The sequence below is a fragment of the Saccopteryx bilineata genome, chromosome 2 (genome assembly GCF_036850765.1).
Source record: "Saccopteryx bilineata isolate mSacBil1 chromosome 2, mSacBil1_pri_phased_curated, whole genome shotgun sequence".
NCBI lineage: Eukaryota > Metazoa > Chordata > Mammalia > Chiroptera > Emballonuridae > Saccopteryx > Saccopteryx bilineata.
Window position 1 is genome coordinate 85,391,192 of NC_089491.1, and position 22,125 is coordinate 85,413,316.

Here is a 22,125-nt window from a genome sequence, read left to right on the forward strand (position 1 = left end):
AAGCACATAATGTTTGAAATTCTTATTCAAACACCAACTTAGATCTATTTTCATTTGGTATGAGTACCCTTCAAGGGCAATGAATATGCTTTTTAAATCTACTTACAGGATCCCATTACCATTTATTAAAGAGAAACCACAAGAAAATGGGCATTAACATCCTCTTTCTGCTATTCTGAAGCAAGCACACTTTATTTAGGCTTTTCAGATCAGAGATACACTCTCTACCAACATATCTTAGAGCTGGACCCAGTTTTAATCCTAAAGATTGTGAACTGTACAGCAACCTTTCCTTCCTTCCATTCTTACTTTTCATTTCAGTTTGGAATTATGTAACAGATACAGCTGCCCTAGACTTTACTTCTCAAAACAGCCCTTTGCCTTTAGAGATATCCTTACCCGGAGACACTTTAAAGAATGCAATATAAAAGAAACAAAAGCATCACTACTGGAAATCATCTCAACTTTTTATAGATACATAAACTTCTGCTTTATTTCTTTTAAACCAGGCAGGAATATTGAGTTTGAAGATTTCATTTTTACAGCTACAGGGATTTCCAAAATTAAAGTGACTGTTTCGTAGTTTAAATTTTTTTGTTTAGAAGGAATAGAAGTTTCATTTTCACCCAATAAATATTAAGCTCTAGTGTACAAGGAACTGTCATAATATAAAAGTGTCTCTTTGCCCTCAAGGACTTCAGTTTCAGAGAAGTTTCTTGCAACAGAAAATTCCAAAATATTAATAATCCTCACCACCACCAACCACAGGTAACCTAGCCAAAGGACTTTTAAATAGAAATTGGTATCACTAAGAATGCTAGATGCCACTGGTATATAAGGTATGTCTCAATCAGGTCAGGATATATAAATGGCTCAATATCTGAAAACAAAACCTTCTGGAATTTATTATCCAAATAAATGCAGAAAATGCATAAATGAACAAATTTGAACATTGAGAGAAATTAACTCTATCAGAGTATTAAATGTGGAATCATATACAGAAAAATAAATGGGCACCCACTCACTACCAACCACCCTATTTTGCATTTTAAAGGAAAAAGAGCCTACTGTGGTATTTTCTTCTCCCAACAACCATAGCAACCTGGAATGGACAAGTGGAGCCGTGCCTGACAACGGTGGTTGGGATGTTATCTCAGCTTCCCTTCTGACTCACCTAATCATATGACTGATTGAGGGTGAAGGGAAGGATAAATGCAGTGGAAAGTTTGTATATCTTGTTTTGTTTTTAAGTGCAGGTGTGTTCAACAGCTGACAAAAGAGGTTAAGATTCTATATACACCCACAGTACCATTTAGTCAATTTCTATTTAAGAAACAAACTAGGACAATGAAACCAATGTAGGAAAAAGAAAATGCTTAGGTGAACTACTCCACGGTGCATTTTTAGCTCATGTGACCTTCAAAAGTGCTCCAAATGTGTGTACTCAGATGTGTGGGCATGTGTATATTTATAGAAAGTGAAATGTTGAGAGCACTATAAAAAAATACATGAATAAATCATAGAATGCTAGTGCTACAAGTACTTCTGAGAGCTTGTGCACAGCCTAAATCTTTAGGTAAGCAAAGTTAAGACCCAAAACTCTGACCAAAGTAAAACTTGCTAGGGACAGCACTCGGTCACAGCACTCAAGTCCTCAACATCCAGCACAAACTCACCATCAATTATTGTGATTGCATGCAGTCCTTCTTAGATTTACATTCCCCTGGAAAGAAAGATGACTCTCCACTCCTCCCTATAATACAGATTCTAAATGTTCTTTTATGACTCCAATGAGCCACAACCTATATCCCTGGAAGCCATTAGTCCAAGCAGTTCTCAAAGTGGGATCTGGGATCCCCTGCGGGTGTCTGAGACCTTTTCATAGATCCAGGAGGTCAAAACAGTAACTCTTTCTCTCTCATTCTAATAACTTTCCAAATGTTATATGATCTGAGGTATCTGCTCCTGCATTCAATCTGGTGCTACAATATGAGGATATAGATGACTTGTATTAAACCAGATATTAAAGAGATGAAAAAAAGGAAAATCATGCCTCATCACTATTTTTTGTTTTAGATAACTATAAATATTCTTCATTCTTAAAATGTTATTTTTGTTGATGTTTAAATAATATTATTTAACTAAATTTCTAATAAATTAAGTGAGGGGTCTCAAACTATCGGCCCGCCGAACAATTTTGTGCGGCCCGCAGACTAATCCACGAAGTTCAAAATATTTTGGATAAAATTAAGTAAGCCTAGGGGCCTACTTGTATTTCTCATTTCTCTAGCATCCTAGCTAGATATTAGCTTAGTTAACAGCAGTTGTGATGCGAACTACAGTTTCTGGTCGTTTTGTGACACTGAGTAAACTGCATGTACGATTGTGCTTGTTGTACTGATTTTTTTGTTGTTGTTTTCAACTGCAGTGAGAAAAGTGTTGCGTAACAGTTGCCTTTTGTAGACCTAGTGCGGCCCGCTGAACGGCTGTGATCTTGCTCTGCGGCCCACATGCTGAGTTGAGTTTGAGACCCTGCATTAAGTATTGATAAACGTACTTTGGTTTAGAAAATGCCTGAGACTCTTGTAAGTCTCCCTTATGAAGAGTACACGGGACACCACGTAGTAGTTTTTCATTCGATAGATTCTACGAGTCAGCCACCAAGTCATCTTGTTTTCCTCCTGAAGCCCTGCTCCTTCACTCCGTGGGCTGCTTTTGCCCTATCAACCTACGTCCTTTATTTCAGCTTTTTTCATGTCAAGCCATCCAATAAAATCTTCCTCAATCTGGTTCTCTTAAGGTTTCTAATACTCTCATACTCCAAAGGCTTTACAACACCACAAAGAAATGGAAACGTTCCTTCCAGGGCTTCAACATCCTCCAGAAACCTAACCATCCTCTAAGAGTCAAAACTGTTTCCTTAAGATGCTAGGGAGGACATCATCTGTCAGTCCCTCTTTTTCTCCTAGAAGGAAAAGTCTTCCTCCACTTCCCTGAAACTTCCCCTATGGTGCCATGCTCATCTACCTAGTTTCAGGAACCTTTTCCCAACTAGGAAGCAGTCCTCAGCAAACCCCACAATCAATGCATCCCGTTTCCTGCCTACGGGCTGCCAACTAGACCTAAGGATTGCATCCGTATCCTATTGCTTCTGAATGCCCAAAGACATGGCATAAAGCTCCACTCAGCACAGGCACTGAACAAAACATAAACAGTTTAGGTGTAGAGAATATTAAGAATCTATTAAAATGCTCTGGAAAATAGAAGAAGGGCTACCTTTTGAAGTAAATATGTGTTAGTATTTTTGAAAATTAAAAGTATGTCTGATGCAGAAAGATCATAACTGCTGAACCTTATCAAATGAGATAGAATTCTAATATACCCCAGGTTAACAGATTCATTAATAATGTGAACATTTTCAAAGTGAATACAAAACTGTACGAGCACAGACTAGAAAAACAAACGAGACAGATCGTTCCACAATGCTCTCTGCACCTTGCTTTTTACATTTAAATATCAACACCTAGAGGATTCTTTCTTTATAGATGACTATGTAATAGAGGCTCAGATTAATTTAACCAAACTGCTGCAACTGATAAACATCCACGGTTTTACTATCTCAAACACTGCTTGCAATAAATACCTTATACGAGAGAAAAATATACGTTTAAAGATAGAAAATGCTGGTTTGTAGTTTATTTGCATTTTTAATTAACGCTAGTCACTGCCAAAAAACCCTCTAAAAACAGCAATTTATAGTCCCACGAAGGCATTGTCTGCATTTAAAAAAATGAAGCGGAAATAAAGCAGCAGGGCAAAGGAGAGGGGATCAGGAGAAGAAAAAGACACATCCACAACCAGCCATAGGTCTGGAGTAACTACCTGGTGTCACTACTCATAAGCCGTTAGGCAACACCGCTTCAGCATCAGTTCCACTTGTATAAAATGAGGGTGTTGGTCAACACTGTGGGTAAGGGCTCCTCCAGCTCGAACATTCTCTGATGTCCTTGAATTCTATATATGAGAAATGCACATTAACTACAAAGACAACATATTTACTCTATTGGACTGCTCAGAAATAACAAAATACTGGAAAGTCAGTCACCACACCGGGAAAGTAAATGTTCTGATAACACCCCTGTGAGGAACATTAAAATGGAAGTGAAATTGAGACTGGAAAAAATGGTCACCTAAGAGGAAAGATAAAAAAAATTTCAAAACTAAAGAATTATTTTAATCATTTGGGGGTTTTCCTAGTTTAAGACAAGGTGCATCTCAGTTGAAGAAATACATCTTAGCAGCCATCACAAGCGAGGACCAAAGAGCCCTGTTAGTTTACTAATTAATAAAAAGTAAAAAAAAATCCCTTTCAAGTTTACCATAAAAAAGCGTGGATGTTAACAGGAGATATGATTTGCTAAGCTAAATAAAAGCCCTCATTAACAAGAAGTGACAGGATCACAACCCTGCTGTTGATAAACTGCCAACATACCCAAGGCCTTCAACGAAGGGCTGCCCATTTACCTAACATATTGTAGCTTTACAATGAGCTGCTTTAGAACAAACAGTTCTATGTCACGGCAGGTCTATGACATACCAGATGGAGCGGCTGCTGGACCCTGAAGGGGGTGGGGAGATGGGGGGGGGGAGAGACAGTGTGAGTGAGTGTGTGTGTGTGTGTGTAGGGACCAGGCGGCCCAATAACCCTTAAGGTTTGCCTTCTGTGATTAGAACACCTTAGATCTCAACTTGTCTATCTGCTTCAAAAGAGACTCAGTGTTGAGCAGGAGGCAGCCATTCTTCCGACAGCCAGAAATAGTTTCACGCTGCTATTGAAAGGACTGGCCTGGCGGTCATCCCTGGGGCCTGCCTCCTTAATCCTGGCAAACACAACCACTTCAGTCCAGTCTCAAAGCAACGTTTTTTTTAACATAGCATGCTTTGAAGCTGTATAAAACAGGTCATAAATACATGTAAAAGCATAGTTTTGTCTAAGCAAAGTGGTTCCAGAAGCATCATGCCAGATCTTTTCCTGTGTGGTCAAGTAAATTGTTAAACTCAGCAGGTAGGAGACTGCAAATAGGGTCAATCTTAATTATTCACAGGGATGAATGGAAAGAAACAGCATTGTTAATACAAAAGTCTTCTTAAAATATTAAATTAACTACTATCAGCACTTAATTACTATTGTATAGTATAATTAATATCCACAAAAAATCATCAAAATGCTCAGTTTACACACCAAGAATTGTGATTAGCTCCAAATGGTCAAATGTATGTATTATACACGGCAACCTCACAGCAATCAGCGTACCAGGACTGAGTTAACCACTGAAAGAAAAAAATGCAGTATTTACCTTTGGCATACATAATTTTATAACTTTCACCTTTATTTTAAAGAAATAGGACCTAAATTACAGGAATAAAGCTGTAAGACAGGATCTCCGACATCAAGGAGCTTGTAATGTAGCTGACAACATTTAAGAAGTGTCCTAAAAATGAGCCATTAAGAAAGACCAGACACAAGTCAATGGGAAGGCATGACCCCAACCCCGGGTCCCCTTCACTAACCCGCACTCTCACCCCTGTTGTCCAAGCATTAGAATTCTCCGTTCCTGAACTAACACGTTTTACATCTCTCCAAGATCCCCCTCATCAGGAGTGGGAGCTGCCATGCCTGTTTTCAATGGTTTCACTTGGCACCTGAGGAAAAAGAAAGTAAGAACTAAAAGCTGTGAGGAAATAAGAACCAATTAGAAAATCGCTGTATCCAAGTTAAACAATTCTAGATGATTAAACTAAAGGGGATTTAAAGTTTTGATTACTTACCATGTAATATTAAAAACAAGAGAAAACAACTGCTTTAGCTACCAGAGTCCACCATGCTGAAGAAACTAATGAATTAAGAATATAGGATGGGGCAAAAGGAGGTTTACAGTTTTAAATATGTGGAACAGAGATTATTCTTGTATTATTTATTGTATTATCTTTCCCTACTTATTTTCCATACTACAAACCTACTTTTGCCACCCTGTATGTTCTAGTAAGTGGAATGATCTAATAATAAGCAGGAAAGATAGTATTTTTAAATCTCATGTAATAAATTCACTGTACTGTTTAGTTCTGATGACATGTGTGGGTGAAGAAATGAGCCACATAGAGAATTCACTTCCTCCTCCTTTTCTTTTTAATTATTTCTCAAGATTTTATTTTTGATTTTACAGAGGGGAGGGCAGCGAGAAGTACTGACTCATAGTTGCTTCACTTTCCTTGTTCATGGCTTGCTTGTCACATGTGCCTTAATCAGAGTTTTGAACCGGGGACCTTAACATCCCAGGTTGATGCTCTATCCACTGCACCACCACAGGCCCTCCCCTCCTTTCTTTAACCCCTTTTTTCTCCCTTGTTTTCTTCTGATCACTTAGAGCAATTTCCAAAATCCAAAACTATCTCTTACATACATAAAGTCTTTTAGGATTAAGGGACTATCCAAAAGCCATTCAAGGTCATTTTAGGAAAAAATTATTTTTCAATAAATAAATGTCTTCCAAGGTTTCTACAAGGAAAAATGCCTAAGCCTCTCCCATCCCAACAAATGTTTCAAAGACAGCCCCAAATTAATATGATGTTTGTTTTTAGCTTAAATTTAAATGAACACTGGGAAGAACACAGCACTGTGAAGAAATGAAATAATGTAGGTTACCAAGATCTGTCAGAGCGTCTGTAAAAGGGTATTCATAAACTAACCAAATAATTCAATCGATGACAAACTACAATTCTAGGTGAGTTCGTAAGTCCATTAAACCAAGCGAAAAGCTTAACAGACATCCCTCTATAGTGTTTACCACCTCAATCAATACACTGGAAAAATGCCATAAAAAATACTGATAAATTATATTTCAAAATTCAAAAAACACCTACACATTTCAAAACCTCTAGTGAAGAGAATAAAAGATAGACTATGCAGATCTCACTACCGGATCACCTAACCACACGGTTAACCCACAGATGCAAATAAATCTTTCTCAGATGATGGTAAGTTTCAAGGACTGTATTAACTCATTTTTCCTTTATATTATATTTGTATCCCAAATTTTGAATTTAAGTGAATTAAACAAATATTTCCTGAATTTCTACTACAATCAGTATAGATACAAGAGATAAAAAATAATAATAAGTCAGATGTCCCCTTCCTAGGGAAAAAGGAAAAGATTACTTTGAAATTTGTATTCTTCTCCCCATTTACCCTCCACCTATCTGTATGACAGTTAAGTTAGAGAAATAAGATGAACCAATAACAGACTTTATTGAGTAGGTATTTTGTTGATTCAAGTTTGGACATCATACATCCTATGAAGCACCTGACCTCCAACTTCTTTTTCTCAGGGGAAAAAAAAAAATGGTATTTCTAAAAGCCCACCAGATTTGGAACATAATAGTTTCAGAAACTTAACAAGTTTAAGGGATAGCCCTTACAGATTGTCTACTACATACAATGAGTTAGGATTACCTAAATGTCACTTTCACCGGGAATAGAACATTTAGATCTTTTCTCGATTTTAACAGTATCCTAAAATAAGTCTGAAGAACAGTGTCTTCATTCTCTTGCTTACAGACAATAATCAATTCATACTTCTTATGATTTCAAAAAGTAATCTCACAAGTCAAGACTGCCGGCTGGCATGAAAAGACACCAGCCTGTAATGGAATCCGTGTAGAAGCCACCTCGTCAAAGGCCTAAAATAAGGCAAAGTCAGAATACTGGCCCTGGGGAAACAGGTAGTGGGCATTCTCTGCTGGTAGTGCTACAGGGACCTGTGTGACGCTTTCAAAACAAAAACCTGTTTACAACAGCCTCACCACTTAGGAGCCAAACTATAAGGCCAGGAGTCGAGAAAACAGTTGCCTCTTGGCTCTGCCTCTGTCCTCAGACACCTTACACTACACCCAGCAGAACTACCAGAGGTAGAAAGAACTGCATTCTCAAGTGCAGGGCAAAAGGTACTAAACTAGGAGTCACAGACCCAGCTCCTACTTCCCTAGTCAGGAGGTTGAATCTTTGGGCAAACCACCTGATCCCTGAGCCTCATTTTCCTCATCTCAACACTCATTATCCTAGAGAGCTGTGGTAAGGTCCTGGAAGAACAGAAACACTGGGGGTCACCATTGCTACCAGAGTAAATGCTGCTTGTCTCTCATCCTGGTTCCATCATTTCAGGTGGTGCTCCACCTTCAATTATTGATTCCACCTGTTTTTCTGTCCTATTAGCCAGGTTTGTCAGCCACGACACACAGACAACTAACTCCTTGCTGCCCCCTCCCAACACACTGCCACCTTGACCGTCCAGTGCAGAACCTCTTACTCTAACTGCAACCTCAAGAGGCAATAAAATGTATGTTGCTCACTATGACATCAAACTTTGCCCCCAACTGTCCATAAAACAATACTAGTAGATGAGCCAAACTTTTTAAAAGTCCAAAGATACATATTATCTTCAAACAGCCTGTTCCAACTGAGGGTCATGTGTATGATCCCACACTCAAGCCGGTGACTTTGAGGTTTTGAACCTGGATCCTCAGCATTGCAGGCCATCGTTCTATCCACTGTGTCACTGCCTAGTCAGGCACAGCTCTTAATAATAATGTGTGATGAAAACAGTATTACACAACCGTCCTGGCTCCTGCGCATAGTCCCAATACAAAAAAACCTGAAGACATATTTTAAGATCCTTTAACAAAACTAAAACACTTGAGATGAATTTGGAGAAGGTCTACACTTTAAGTTAACCCCTAGCGCACATGTATCAAAGCCTTTTCTATCACACAGTAGAAACTGCTTTAGGGAGGAGATAAAACAAAAAACTTGTTTTTCAATAATTCTCAATCCCCCACTCAAACAAGGAAAATATCCTGGAAGCCCCTAGACCAGATGCTCCAGTGGCACATCAAAATAAGCAACATCTTCTAAAATCATATAATCACAGAAGAGGCTTGGTACCAAGAGTTCTTTTTATGTGCCTCTTAAAGTAAGTTCAAAATACCTACAATAATTTTTTTTAATGTATACAGTTAACTCAAAATGAGTACTGTTTTTAAATAAGGATACACTTTTACTTACACCATATATATATATATATATATATTTTTTTTTTTTTTTTTTTAGCTGGGCTGGAGGCTGCACCTATTTTTAAAAACACCAGCATTAAGCTCCTATTATTCTAAAGGGTTTTGCTAATAAGATGTTCAATAGAGAGACACATTCTAATTCCTCATTATAACTGGCCTAGCACAAGTGGCTGCCAGGAGAGCAGGACTTTAAAGGCATTGTTCCATCCTCAAAAGCTACGTTAGTGCTAGGTTGATAAAACAGATCATCTCGGTATGCCAGGCTGAACAAAAAGTTAACTAGAAATGCTGTAAGTCACCAAAAGGAAAGCTCTACACTGACATTTCTACCTACTTAGCACTCATCTGTATTCATCTCACTAGACATTAACACACACTAAAGTTGCTCTCCGCTATTCAAACTGTGGTATTATGTTCAGGAGTACATGAATAATATCCACTTTCCTTATTGTAAAATAAAATTGCAGCATTGGTCCAAACATGACACATGGAGCCTCTTCCTACTCCTGGTGCATAGCTCTCTCTGTTGCATAGGTGGGAGAAACCCTTGCTGAAGGTGCCCTGCTGCTTCTGGAGAGGGGAGAAAGGCTGAAGAATGACAAAAATAAGGGAAAAGAGAAGAAAGAACCAACACATATAAACCTTCCACCTGGTAACCACTCATATCAGAGTTGTTGTTTTTTTTTGTTTTTTGGGTTTGTTTGGTTTTTTTTTGCTTTTTACAGCAACCTGAGGAGAGGGTGTCTTTTCTAAGCTGACACCATCAGCAATGAGGGTAGCAGGTGGGCCACAGGCCTCTTTCAAACAGCTCCTAACACCCTGTTAGTCAACAAGTTCTGCTGACCCCAAAGCACCTGAACAAACACAAGCAAGCAACCAGCAGAAAGAAATCCCCGCTCCCAACAGGACCAGGTCTACCGTCCTTGGGGAAGGGGAAAGATAAGCTGATGAAAGCATTTCTCCTGTAGAAAGGAGAAACTGTCTTGCAACCAGCAGATGGAGAAGGAAGGAGAGTTCCAAAACAAGATTTCTCTAGCTGAAGTAAAGACCACAAGACCTAAACACATAAGTAGCAATCTAACATTACTCAAACATCACTTGCAAACACAGAGAAAAGCAAAAGACTATGACGCCCTTAGAAGCACCGCCTTTGTCTTTATATCTGAATAAACTTTTAAATTCTCATGTCTTTCAAAAATATAGCATTAGAGTCACAAACTCAAATAAAATACCCACAAAGGTCAGGCAGTAATTTACTCCTAAGTGAAAAAAAAACAAAACGTCACGATCCATATGAAACATGTCATTGATGAATAAGGGGTTTTGTTGCTGCTCCTTTCCAACTTTTCAACAGGCTCTGGGTCTTTACATGAATATTTCCTAACACCTACTTCAACAATTTTTTTTTTTATTTTATTTTTATTTATTTTTTTATTTATTCATTTTAGAGAGGAGAGAGAATTAGAATGAGAGAGAGAGACAGACAGAGAGAGAAAGGGAGGAGGAGCAGGAAGCCTCAACTCCCATATATGCCTTGACCAGGCAAGCCCAGGGTTTTGAACCGGTGACCTCAGTGTTCCAGGTCAACGCTTTATCCACTGCGCCACCACAGGTCAGGCCCAATTTCTTATTTTTTAAAAATACAGTTTAGGCCAAATAAAACGGCTACAGCCAATATGCAGGGCATGGATCACCACCTGGGAACTCCAGTGGAAATTGTCCATTTATACCTGTTTCTCCTCTTCATCCTCTAATAACAGCAATTCACTTAGTCACAGAAAATACAGCAGTCCTCCTTTATACGCAGGCGATATATTCTAAAGACCCATGTATGCCTAAAACCACATAGTATGGGTCACTACAATGTTTCTCCTATACATATATACCTGTGATAAATTTATAAATTAGGTATGGTAAAGTTTTAACAATAACAAAAATAATATAGAACAAGTACAACAATATACTTTAAAAGTTATGTGAATGTAGTCTCTTGTTTATCACCCTTCTTCCAATGATGATGTGAGATAATAAAATGCCTTTTTAAGTCAAGAACTTTCACCTTTTCACTTAACAGAAGCACTTCATGACTTCCATTTGGCTTATCCAAATTGCCAGCATCACTACTCTTGTGTTTGGGAGCCATTGTTAATTAAAATAAGGATTACCTGAACACAAACACAGTGATACCAAGACCGGAGTCCTGATAACCAGATTGCTACCTACTGACTAACGGACAGGGAGTATATATAGCATGGAGACACTGGACAAAGGGATGATTCACATCCAAAGCAGGACGGCATGAGATTTCATCACGGTACTCAGAACAGCGTACAATTTAAAACTTATGAACTGTTTATTTCTGGGATTTTCCACTTAATATTTTCAGACCATGGATAACTCAGAAGGCGAACCCATGGATAAGGGTATTATATTCTTCAGTGAGTAAAGTGTAACACAATGCTTAAGAGTCAGTGCAAAAGTGCCAACCAAAAAAGCAAATAAGGGGGCAAGCGCGTAAGCTGCCCATGAGCCGTAACTGCCAGGCTAGAAGCAGAACAAGCACAGGGCTCAGAAGCATAGGTGACTATAGGAGAGAAGGCTGGAGGTAGTTCAAGTTCCTAGCAGAGACAAAGGCAGAGAAAGGATGAAAGCCAAAGGCCCTGATGACCTGGTATCTGGAAAAAGCCCATGAGTCATTCATAGCCATAGGCCAGAAAGGACCCCACAGGTTTAAAAACAAAATAATCCAGCAACCAGTAAAGTAGCACCTATGGGAGAGAAAATTGGTGTTGAAAAAACTCATACAGAAATAGGCCTTACAGGCCTGACCTGTGGTGGCGCAGTCGATAAAGCGTCGACCTGGAAATGCTGAGGTTGCCGGTTCGAAACCCTGGGCTTGCCTGGTCAAGGCACATATGGGAGTTGATGCTTCCAGCTCCTCCCCCCTTCTCTCTCTCTGTTTCTCTCTCTCCCTCTCTCTCTCTCCTCTCTAAAAATGAATAAAGAAAGAAAGAAAGAAAGAAAGAAAGAAAGAAAGAAAGAAAGAAAGAAAGAAAGAAAGAAAGAAAGAAAGAAATAGGCCTTACCTGGGAATAGGTTAAAAAAACTTGCTCACTCTATAATAAACTTTGTGTATTAAAATGTTCTGGATAGCTGCATTAAAGGTGGGCGAACCTCATGCCACCAGAAGTACCTCCAACACAGAAGCAACATCAGTGAAACAGAAAAAAATCTCGCTTTTTTCAAAGCTCAGAGGAAACTCAAGATCAAATACAGTAAGTTCCAGGAATATTTTCCCTACTACACCCAATTCACTAAATTTATTTTAAAATACACTGTGATGTATTTGCTTTGAGAAATACCTCTTGTACTTCTGATATGCATAAAGGATGCCTAAATAATAAAGAAAGTGTTAAACATCCTTTAAAAACTAAACAAGTGAGCAATTTCCAATAACTTACTTGACAGGGCATCCATCAATGACTTTTCACTTTGAGTGGTGGGAAGGTATTGAAGCAAGCAGAAAAAATAATGTATTTCTGTGTAAACTCTCTATTGTGATATACAGAAATAAATCTTTAAGAAAGTAAATTCACATCAGGAAAATATAGACTGATTATTTTAATGTAAATGCTTAAATTTAAATTTTTGATTTCTCATTGAAAAAATATAAAATATTTAAATTGACTTTTATATTCCTAGGAAGTTAGCTGGCTAAATTTAAATTCTCTTAATTTCACATCTATCTTTTAGCATTATTTATATTTTCAAGAAAAAAAAATACATTTTAAACTTCCATTCCAAATTCCATCATCATAGATATATTTAGATCTATTTCCATGCTGAAATGTTCAAAGTCACAATTCTTCCAAAATCTCACTGCAGTTTGGGAATTTCCTCTTTCTCCCTCGCAGAAATACACATCACGTGATGCTATGTTATAGAGAGTCACTAACGACGACAGTTCATAAAACACAATGAAGGCCAATACACAAAAACCTAGTCTATCTGGACCACCTCTTACCACCTCCCAATTCAGTAAGCATCATTCCATTGCCAAAATTCTCAACATATGCTCATTTTCACTGGTCCTTGAGATGTGGAGGGTGCTGTTTTATACTCAAAAAAAGGTAAAGAAACCAAGGACACAGGTAACTGAGCCCAAAGCAAACAATGGAAACTTCAGAATCCCAGCCTAGTATTTTCTACATTGCTCTGCTAAATTAAGAATTTCAACCGAAGTGACAAAACCTACCGAGGCAAAACAGCTCAGCAGCTGAGCTGCCACCATTGTACTCACAGGAAGACCTTACATGTGTAATATTTGTTTACAACATCAGAATGGATTTTAAAACAAACTGTGAGGAGACAAGAAAGCTTAGAATCTTGTCTTGAATGAACGCTAAAGGCCCACATCATAACACTTTGGCAGATAAGGGCTAAACTGACTGCTGTCACCAGTTTAAGAAGACAACTTTAATTTTCGAAGTCCTATTTCCCAAAATAAAAACTCATTTTAACACTCTTCTCCAGAGGGCAAGATGATACGGACAGTATAAAAATTTCCGTGTATATGCATTTCCCTAGCGAGAAAGGGCCCACAGCTTTCTTCAGATGCTCAAAGACATTCAGAGGTCCTAAATACTAACAAGAAATTTCAATATTCCAGTGATTCCACAATAAGTAAATACAGGAAAGCTAAGAATTCTAAAACAACTATTTTCTCTTTTCTCGTAAGGAGATAAAATTAGAAAGATGTCGACTGAAGCTTGAAATGATGAGTTTGACCACTACTAACTATAAAAGCAAAACAAAAAAAAAATCTTATCCTGAAAGAAGTTAACAGGTTTGATATTTATAAAAAAAGGAATTTTTGTAATAGTTCATTAATATAGAGTTTAAAGTTGCTGAAGTCATCTCCATGATGGACAGCTCACAACAACAAAAATTCTGCTGAAAAGAAAAGGTAGTCATGTAGGATAAAAATTTCCTTTTTATGAGATAGACTTCTTTTTTTAAGTCAAGCGGGAGTCTCATATGAATCTATCACTGTTAGATTAGACATGAGACAATTATATAAATATCTCAACCCAGGAGTTCAAATATATCTGACCTAAAAGCAAAACCTTCAACATGGTTTTTAAAAAAAACAAAAACAGCCCTGGCCGGTTGGCTCAGCGGTAGAGCGTCGGCCTAGCGTGCGGAGGACCGGGGTTCAATTCCCGGCCAGGGCACACAGGAGAAGCGCCCATTTGCTTCTCCACCCCTCCAACGCGCTTTCCCTCTCTGTCTCTCTCTTCCCCTTCCGCAGCCAAGGCTCCATTGGAGCAAAGATGGCCCGGGCGCTGGGGATGGTTCTGTGGCCTCTGCCCCAGGCGCTAGAGTGGCTCTGGTCGCAACATGGCGACGCCCAGGATGGGCAAAGCATCGCCCCCTGGTGGGCAGAGCCTCGCCCCTGGTGGGCGTGCCGGGTGGATCCCGGTCGGGCGCATGCGGGAGTCTGTCTGTCTGTCTTTCCCTGTTTCCAGCTTCAGAAAAAAAAAAAAAAAAAACCCTAGTATTTTACTATAACTGCCTCACAGTACATAATATGTCTATTGAGAAAATATATTTTTTGTTTGTTTTTCAAACAAAGAATTTCTGAAAGTGGAAAAGGGGTCATGCCTGTCAACCCTTACTTTTCATTTTTCATAAGAGAAGTCAGTAACATAAGCGGAAGGAAAGTGCCCATTTATTTAAAATTTTTTTTTAAAGTTACTTACAACTAACAAGACAACCTTCTAACAGCATGCCACGTAGTTCTATAACCTTCTTGGTTATTTTACCAATTCCACTCTTTCCCAAAGTACCTATCCTCCTCTGCACGAAGATTTCTTACTTACAAGAAACTCTTATTTCATCACACAAAACCATTCAGCAACATTAAAGAAAAAGAAACATACAGTTAGAGGAATATCAATGGAATTGATGCAAAGCCTAACCACCCAAAACCTCTAATAAATAACACCTTTACAAAAAAACAGATATTTTTATGTAGACCAATCTCTGAAAACTTGGTCTTGGTACTAAAGGGGAGTATGCCTATAGAAAGGCACCGAGCACAGTGTTTCTCACAGAAGAGTTACCTTCGTTTTGTTTTGTTGTATATAATGGCGTTACAGGCTAGAGATATAAAGTCATCTTCCCTTAAAAAAATTCCCCTGTCATCTTACTAAAATTAAAGTTATGATATATATCATGCATGCTAAAAGCCAAATCTGTTTCTGTTAGTGAAAAATGTTCTAAATATTCCATAAAGCTTCTATAAAATATTACTATTCTAGTTCCTATATTTAGTTTAGATTCCAAAAGTTACCAATCCAATTTAAAAATAAAACATGCGTCTTTTAATACACAAAAACCTTGAAACAAAATATTGGTTTTCAAGCTTAAACACCTTTCTACGTAGCAAATTTATTTTACTTGAAGTCAAGAAAGAAAAAGCAACTAGCATCGCAAACACTAATATCCTACATCAAATAAACAGATAATAAATGTTCTTGCCAATGAGCAACAAATAAAACAATGAGTTTAGAATTAAAGTACACCTGTGTGAGTAATCAGATCCAGTGAAGACTTCCACATTTGTAAAATAAAACTGGACAAAGCAAGTGAATATTCTATATGCCTAATTTCCTCTACAGTGTTAACTCGTGAGTCGGGTGTGGCAGCACCAGTGCATAAAGCCTTCTATATCAAACTGTTTTACAAATGTTAGCATAGAGCAGTAATACTAGCAGCTGAATATTAACAATCAAGAAAGGCTCTGACCAAGATAAGCAAAATCAAAGTACAGGGTCCTCTTGTCCAAAAATTTAAGAATTTCAAGGGGGAGGAACTACAACTACACAAGTCAAATGCCCTAAAGCAACTCTGCTTCCAACCAAGTACACATGCTACTTTAAACAAACAAACAAAAAAGACTAATAATGTTGCTTAATATGATTATTGGCCTGTCCAGCTGAATATCCAAAGAATCAGAAAAAACTAGCATAGACTGCTATGGGCAGGTTTACCACAGGGTGGCACACCACCCAGCCCCCCAATACTATTAATAATAATAACAACCTGACCAGGCTAAGTGCAGCACATCTCTAGCCTCCCTTACTTATAAATCAACATTACTGGTGACAAAAGTGGCAATAAGAAGGTGATGATGTAGACTGGATTTCAAATGAGAGCAAAAAAACTAACCTTACCGTGCAGACCAAGAGATCAAAACAGCAAATGGTAGTCAGTTTAGATAAAATTCTCTTTCGGAGCCTCGAGGTTTTTTGGGGGAAAATAACATGAAGAATAGTAACATGCTACTGTGGTAGAGGGTTTTTTTTTGAGGGGGGGGAATTCCATCACAAAGAGGAAAGGTTGACTCCTGTTTACAAGTCAACGTATTCTTTTGGATGGCTGTGATGTGTCCTTAAAGAGAACTTGAGACCTGCCTTTAGAAGAGAAGAGAAAGAGAGGTATTTATGGGGGCAGAACAGTATTTTTGAAATCATAATCATGTTAACAAGAAAAGCACTGAAGGCCAGAATGGCTGAAAGCGGTAACAAGGATTCAACCTGGAATGGAACATCTATCTGCCTGTGTACAAAGAACTGAAAGGCTGGATTAAGCAACGGGGTAGTAGAAATGCCATTGAGAGCCTCGTTCTTCATAACCCACTGGGAGCTGGATATTAATTAAAAGCACCAAAATTCAGACAGAGAAGGAACTTGAGTCTCTGGTGAAGAAGCATTACCCAGATCAAAACATCAACAACAACAACAAAACCTAGAAAAGAAATTCTAATAACACATCCTGATTCTAGAAAAAATAAAATAAGGTTCAGTAGTAAATAATGGATGCGCCGGGCTGACACTAACCAGTTTGGGGTACTTGTTCTATTCTAGGAGCATTTCCTAAAACTGATATACTTTTGAGCCATAAAGAGAGATGTGTGCTGCTTCAATCAGCTGATCTGACATGATTCCTAACAGTAAACGCTCACAGTGAAGAAAATACCTAAGACAGGGAGTGAGTGGGGCCATAAAAACCTTAGACTGTCTGAAGGGCAAACAAAAAAACCTCATTCCCTAAAAGGCTACAGTACAAAGTTATCCAAATAGGGTGTAAGGATCCAGTACTGATAACACAAACAAAAATATTCTCTCAAGAAGGAAAAGAAAAGAGCAGCGGAATCCTAGAGTATTGAATATAATGTTTCTTCAAAACCTAATTTTCCCTACCTCACCCTAGCCCTTATCTTCCAGATATTTCCTTCTTGCTCCTTCTATTTTGTTTGGTATGCAACCCCCACCACCATCATCACCTAAGCAGTGTTAAATTAAAATTTCTATACACTTCTTATAAAGAAGAGACCCAAAACAAACGCAGTGACACACCACTCCATCTTATAATACAGTCATCATTTCTAGACGCCAAGGTCCAAATGAAAAAAGTAGATCCAAGAAAGCTTTTCCATGCACTCACCAAAATGGAGAGTCCAGGTCAGCTTCCGCAAGCAAGAGCTACCTTAAAACAATGCGAATTCCATAGGATCTTGGAAAATGATTCTTGAGAAAAGTGTCTTCAAAAGAAACCAAAGAGGATTTCAAACTGATTTTACTTAAGGGTACAGGGTAATTACATCTCAACTGGTATTTGGTTTTAAATGGACTTATTTGTTGCAAGTTTGGGGGCTGAGCTACATTTTTAAAAAGACATTATTACGGCTAAGTCCACGAAAAACTTAAGTTTCAAAAAAGCTCTTTGTCCTTGAGAGAGGTATCTCACTTAGCATTGTTAAACAGCATTCTTTGGGGAAGGTAATATGGGAGAGTTGACAGCTGCTAACCAATCTTCCTTTCCTCGCATTTTCGGAGATGAAAATTTTATCATCAAAACGATTTTTTTTTATTTAAAGATGATCTTTTAAAATGTTATTTTAAATGACCATCTGGACAGCTACAATTTGTGGCTCACATTTACGATAAATTTCCAGCTCTAGCCCTCTAGGATAACAAGTCGGCTTTTAAGGAACCGCCTTGAAAAGACTGTTTACTGGTCACTATCATGACCACTGGAGGAGCACCTGCTGGTGAACCAATGCTGGTCCGCTAGAGACTCCACCAGTGTCACCAGTGCACGCACGGACATCGGTGCACGGGCCCGCCGCAGCTGGCCAGTGCTCCCGGCGGAGCTAGAGGCGCAGCTGCTGCAACCTCCCAGAACGAGCCAAAGCCCCAGAGCCCGCCTCGCCCCACAGTCGCCCGCTCCACGATTCCCGCCCAGCGCACCGCTCACGCCCAGCGCGCCACTCACGCGCAAACCGGGAAGCGACCTCAAGCTACGACCTCGAGAGGTTGCACCTGGCCTCACCTAACACTACGCAAAAGGGAGAGAAGCCTGGGGGTTCCTTTCCGCTTTGCCCTGGGCGGCCACAGTCCCCTACCACCTCTTCACACTGCGTGGCCACTCCGTCTCCAGACAACCTGGAAGCTCCAAGGATCACGCGCGAGGAGGCGCTGTACCAAGTGGACATGCCACCAGACACCACCTGGCTGGAACGCACACAGCGTCCCACAAGGCCTGTCCACAAGAATCCTGCCTTCTTTCTACAAAAGCCTCCCTTCCTCCCCTGCCCCTCAAGACACTCACCTGCGTCTGGGCGCAGTTCTTCTCGCGCTACATGCGGCCGTATCAGACACGTCCACGCCTATGCACGCTACCGGGCGCTACCAGCCGCTCCGCTCCACCGCCCCCAACCAGCTCGTGTCCACGGGAGGGGCGGTGCCACCTCCCGAGGCGCCCAGTTCCCCGTACTCCCGCGGCAAGGAGCCGAGCTCTAGGAACTTCACATGCATAACCTCCGTAGCCCCCACCAGCGTTCCCGCCCAAAGCGTGGACAAGGGATGCCCTCCAGCCGAGGCCGGACTCCTCAGGGCACGCCACAGCACGCACAACCCTTCGCCTCGGTGTCCTAAACAGACCTGGGGTAAGGCGTGGCGTGCCGGCCCTCCCAGCCCCCACCCCCATGCCTCCCCGCACTTGCCTGCCTCGACTCGGAGCTGCAGCTGCTGCGACTCGCGCCGCGGTAGTCCGCACAGCCGCGGAGGAGTCACTCCGGGCGGTTTCCGCGGAGAGGCGGTGGCGGCGGCGGAGGCGACGTCCCAGTCCCCAGTCCTGTGGTGGTGGGAAGGCACACTGAAACCCGGCGGACCCCGCCCCACCCGCACCGAACCGGCAACTGGCCTCCTCACCCTGCCGGCAGCTACCTCAGTGGCGCCCCGGAGCCGCGTTCCCGCTGTTTGTAGTGGGGCGGGGAGGAGGGGCTTGCTTGGAAGACTGCCAGGAGGCGGGGCCGGGGGCGAGTTCTCGGCGCAGGGGCCGCCGCCAGCGCGTGCCTTGCCTGGCTGTCCCGCGATCTGGTGCCTAGGGGAAGGCGCGCAGCCACCGGGTTGCGGGTTTTCATCTCTCCTGGCTTCCGATTTCCAGTAAACTCTCTGACCAGATTCCCCTGGCAGCGCTAAGAGCATCGCGCGCCCAGTGTCAGCCGATTATGGTATCAAGTTTGTAAATCCCGAAGCTCCGTGTGCTAACCGAAAACCAGAGCGATTCTCGCGGCGGTTACTTTGATATATATGCGTATCAAATATACGATACGTACATATATGCATATATATACACACACATATATTGCAGGCAGAGGTAAAAGCTCTTTTCCTCCCACTACATTACAGCTGAAGGCTCCTGTCCCTCGGCTAAACCCCAGCGGTCCATCTCAGCCTCGACATATAATCTGACGTTAAAATAAACCCAAAATACCTGTGCGAGGTGCTATATTCTGCTTTAAAAGCAAAATAGGAAATCCTACACTCGACTATACGCCTGCCATTCACCGCATCCTTCCAATGCCCCTACCACCACAGAAGCTCGGAAATAGCCAACTCTTCACCGAGGGGGCGTCCCATTGCTTCCTTGCCTTGGCCCGCCCCCACGCCTGGGTCAATTGTTTTTCCCCAAGAAAAACCTGTGCCTGTCCTTAGACTAGCCCCATGACTGGGAGTTAAAACCAACCCGAAGCCACGAGGCGGTAGCACGTTTTTACACCTGCTCAACCGCTTAATTACGAGAGCACCTGTCGTGTTCTGTGGTTTGGGCTCTTTGTTTTTATTGCAAAGGCATTCATCTTAACACCCACCCCCCAAAAAAACACCTACATTTAAAAAATATCACCTATCATACCTACCTGAAATCGCAGAAGGTAAGAGAGGAACTGAGCAGTGGGCGACTGAGTCGCCGCAAGAACGTGACCGAGGTTACAGCTTCAAGGGCATGATGCGGGTTTAATGCAGCAAGGTCCGCTAAGGGCGCCCAGCGCTCCCCGCCCCCACGCGACGGGCGGAGCTGGGGATAAAGGGGGGGTGCGGACCAGGGCGGGGACTGGGGAGGCTAAATTGCCCTCTTGTCATATCAAGCATACTAAAGTAGAGGGCTCAGCCACCAAATAATGAAGACAGACCATCCCTCAATTTAGGGGACCCAGACTGAGCATATCAGAAATAGATAATTGATTCTAAATCAGCATTTCTGTTTTTACCCCAAATCCGATTTGCAATTAAATGACCTTAGTTGACTTTGTAGGGGTCTCTGGGAAAACTGCTCAAAGTCCCTGCGCCCCTTTGACCTCCCTCTAAGAGTATTATAATATTCCCATCCCAGGCAGGCAGGATTGCTAAAAATGCATGTTTTCAAACATTAGGCAAAAATGGGCCTACTAAATGTGCTAGTGCAAGCTTAAATCTCTTAGAATGCCCCCTATGCCCTACTTCCTAAAGCTGACTTCTTGAAGTTATGAGACACCTCTCCATTTTCTCAAGTCTTCCAAAATACTCCTACCTGCAAACATTACATTCTAGTGGAGAGCTCCAGAACAGGTTAGCTTTATAAAGTGGGGTCCCACGCACTTGGTTGAAAAAGAGAAAAGAAATCCAGGAGGGCCAGGTTTAAGAGACTCGGGGAATTGCAGCAATAATTAAGGGAGATAGTTAATTTTTTAAAAATCTTCCAAAAGGAGACTTTTAACCACTCAACATTTTTGGGTTTTGCAGACATGTTTGTTCAGATGCTGAGAAATATTTGAAATGTCCCATTTTAAGAAGCCATTTTACCAAGGAAGTCTTATGAGACCAAACAGATTTCCAACCCTCCCATTCCGCAAACAGGCACACCATTTCCCTGACCTTTAAAAACCAATTTCCAATTAGGGAAATAATTTTTTTGGTTGCTGTTGTCTGCTCTGTACCCCCCACCCACTCTAAGCCTACATTTTGTAGATTGCAGTGTAGGCCTAAAAAATAGACCACTTCTTTATCTCCCACTTCCAGTATCCAGAGGATGAGTATGAATATAATTAATAGAAGTGTGGGGAAGGGCTGAAGTTTAGAATCTTCACCAACAGGAATGTTTGTACGTGAGTAGGGGAGGGGAGAGAACCCCTGCATTTTGGAGAGAAAGTACAGAGACATCTATCCTGGCTCAGCAGTGTTAAGAGTAAATACTAAATGATTGACTATTTCTCTCATTCTCACCACAATAAAGCCAGCTGGTAATTACCAGAGAAAATACCCAGTCTCTACATCAGTTTTGCTAACCCATACTTGAAAATAGAAAAGGGGGAACATATCCAACCTCCAATTTGCCACAGTTGTATAGCTCTCATGTTAATTCTTTACAGACATGAAATAGGTGGGTAAGTAGTAACATGCTGGGCATAAATTAAGTAACAATGGCCACGCGAGGTCCCGTTCGCCGCTGAGCTCCCGTGGTGGGCACTGCCACCTTGACATCCCAGCCCCCACCGCCCCGGAGATGGCAGAGTCGAGTCTGGAATAGGCTGGTCGCGCGTTGGCTTTTCGAACTCGGAGGGTGGGTGGGGTGGAGAGCAGCGGAAAAAAGAGCAACCCCAGCCAGCTCTGT

General features: G+C 41.0%; 1 protein-coding gene across 10 annotated transcripts in view; it reads right to left on the bottom strand.

Moving 5' to 3' along the window:
- The window catches only part of ELAVL2 (ELAV like RNA binding protein 2), a 165,727-nt gene that overhangs the window by 116,243 nt on the left and 27,359 nt on the right, over positions 1–22,125 (bottom strand). Inside the window, exon 1 of one of the 10 annotated variants that reach the window (XM_066257358.1) lies at positions 20,396–20,473. The exons of the other annotated variants lie outside the window; for them this stretch is intronic. The gene's annotated coding sequence lies outside the window, so the exon portion shown is untranslated. Of the gene's footprint in view, positions 1–20,395; positions 20,474–22,125 lie in introns of those variants that run through there. 10 annotated transcript variants of the gene reach the window in all.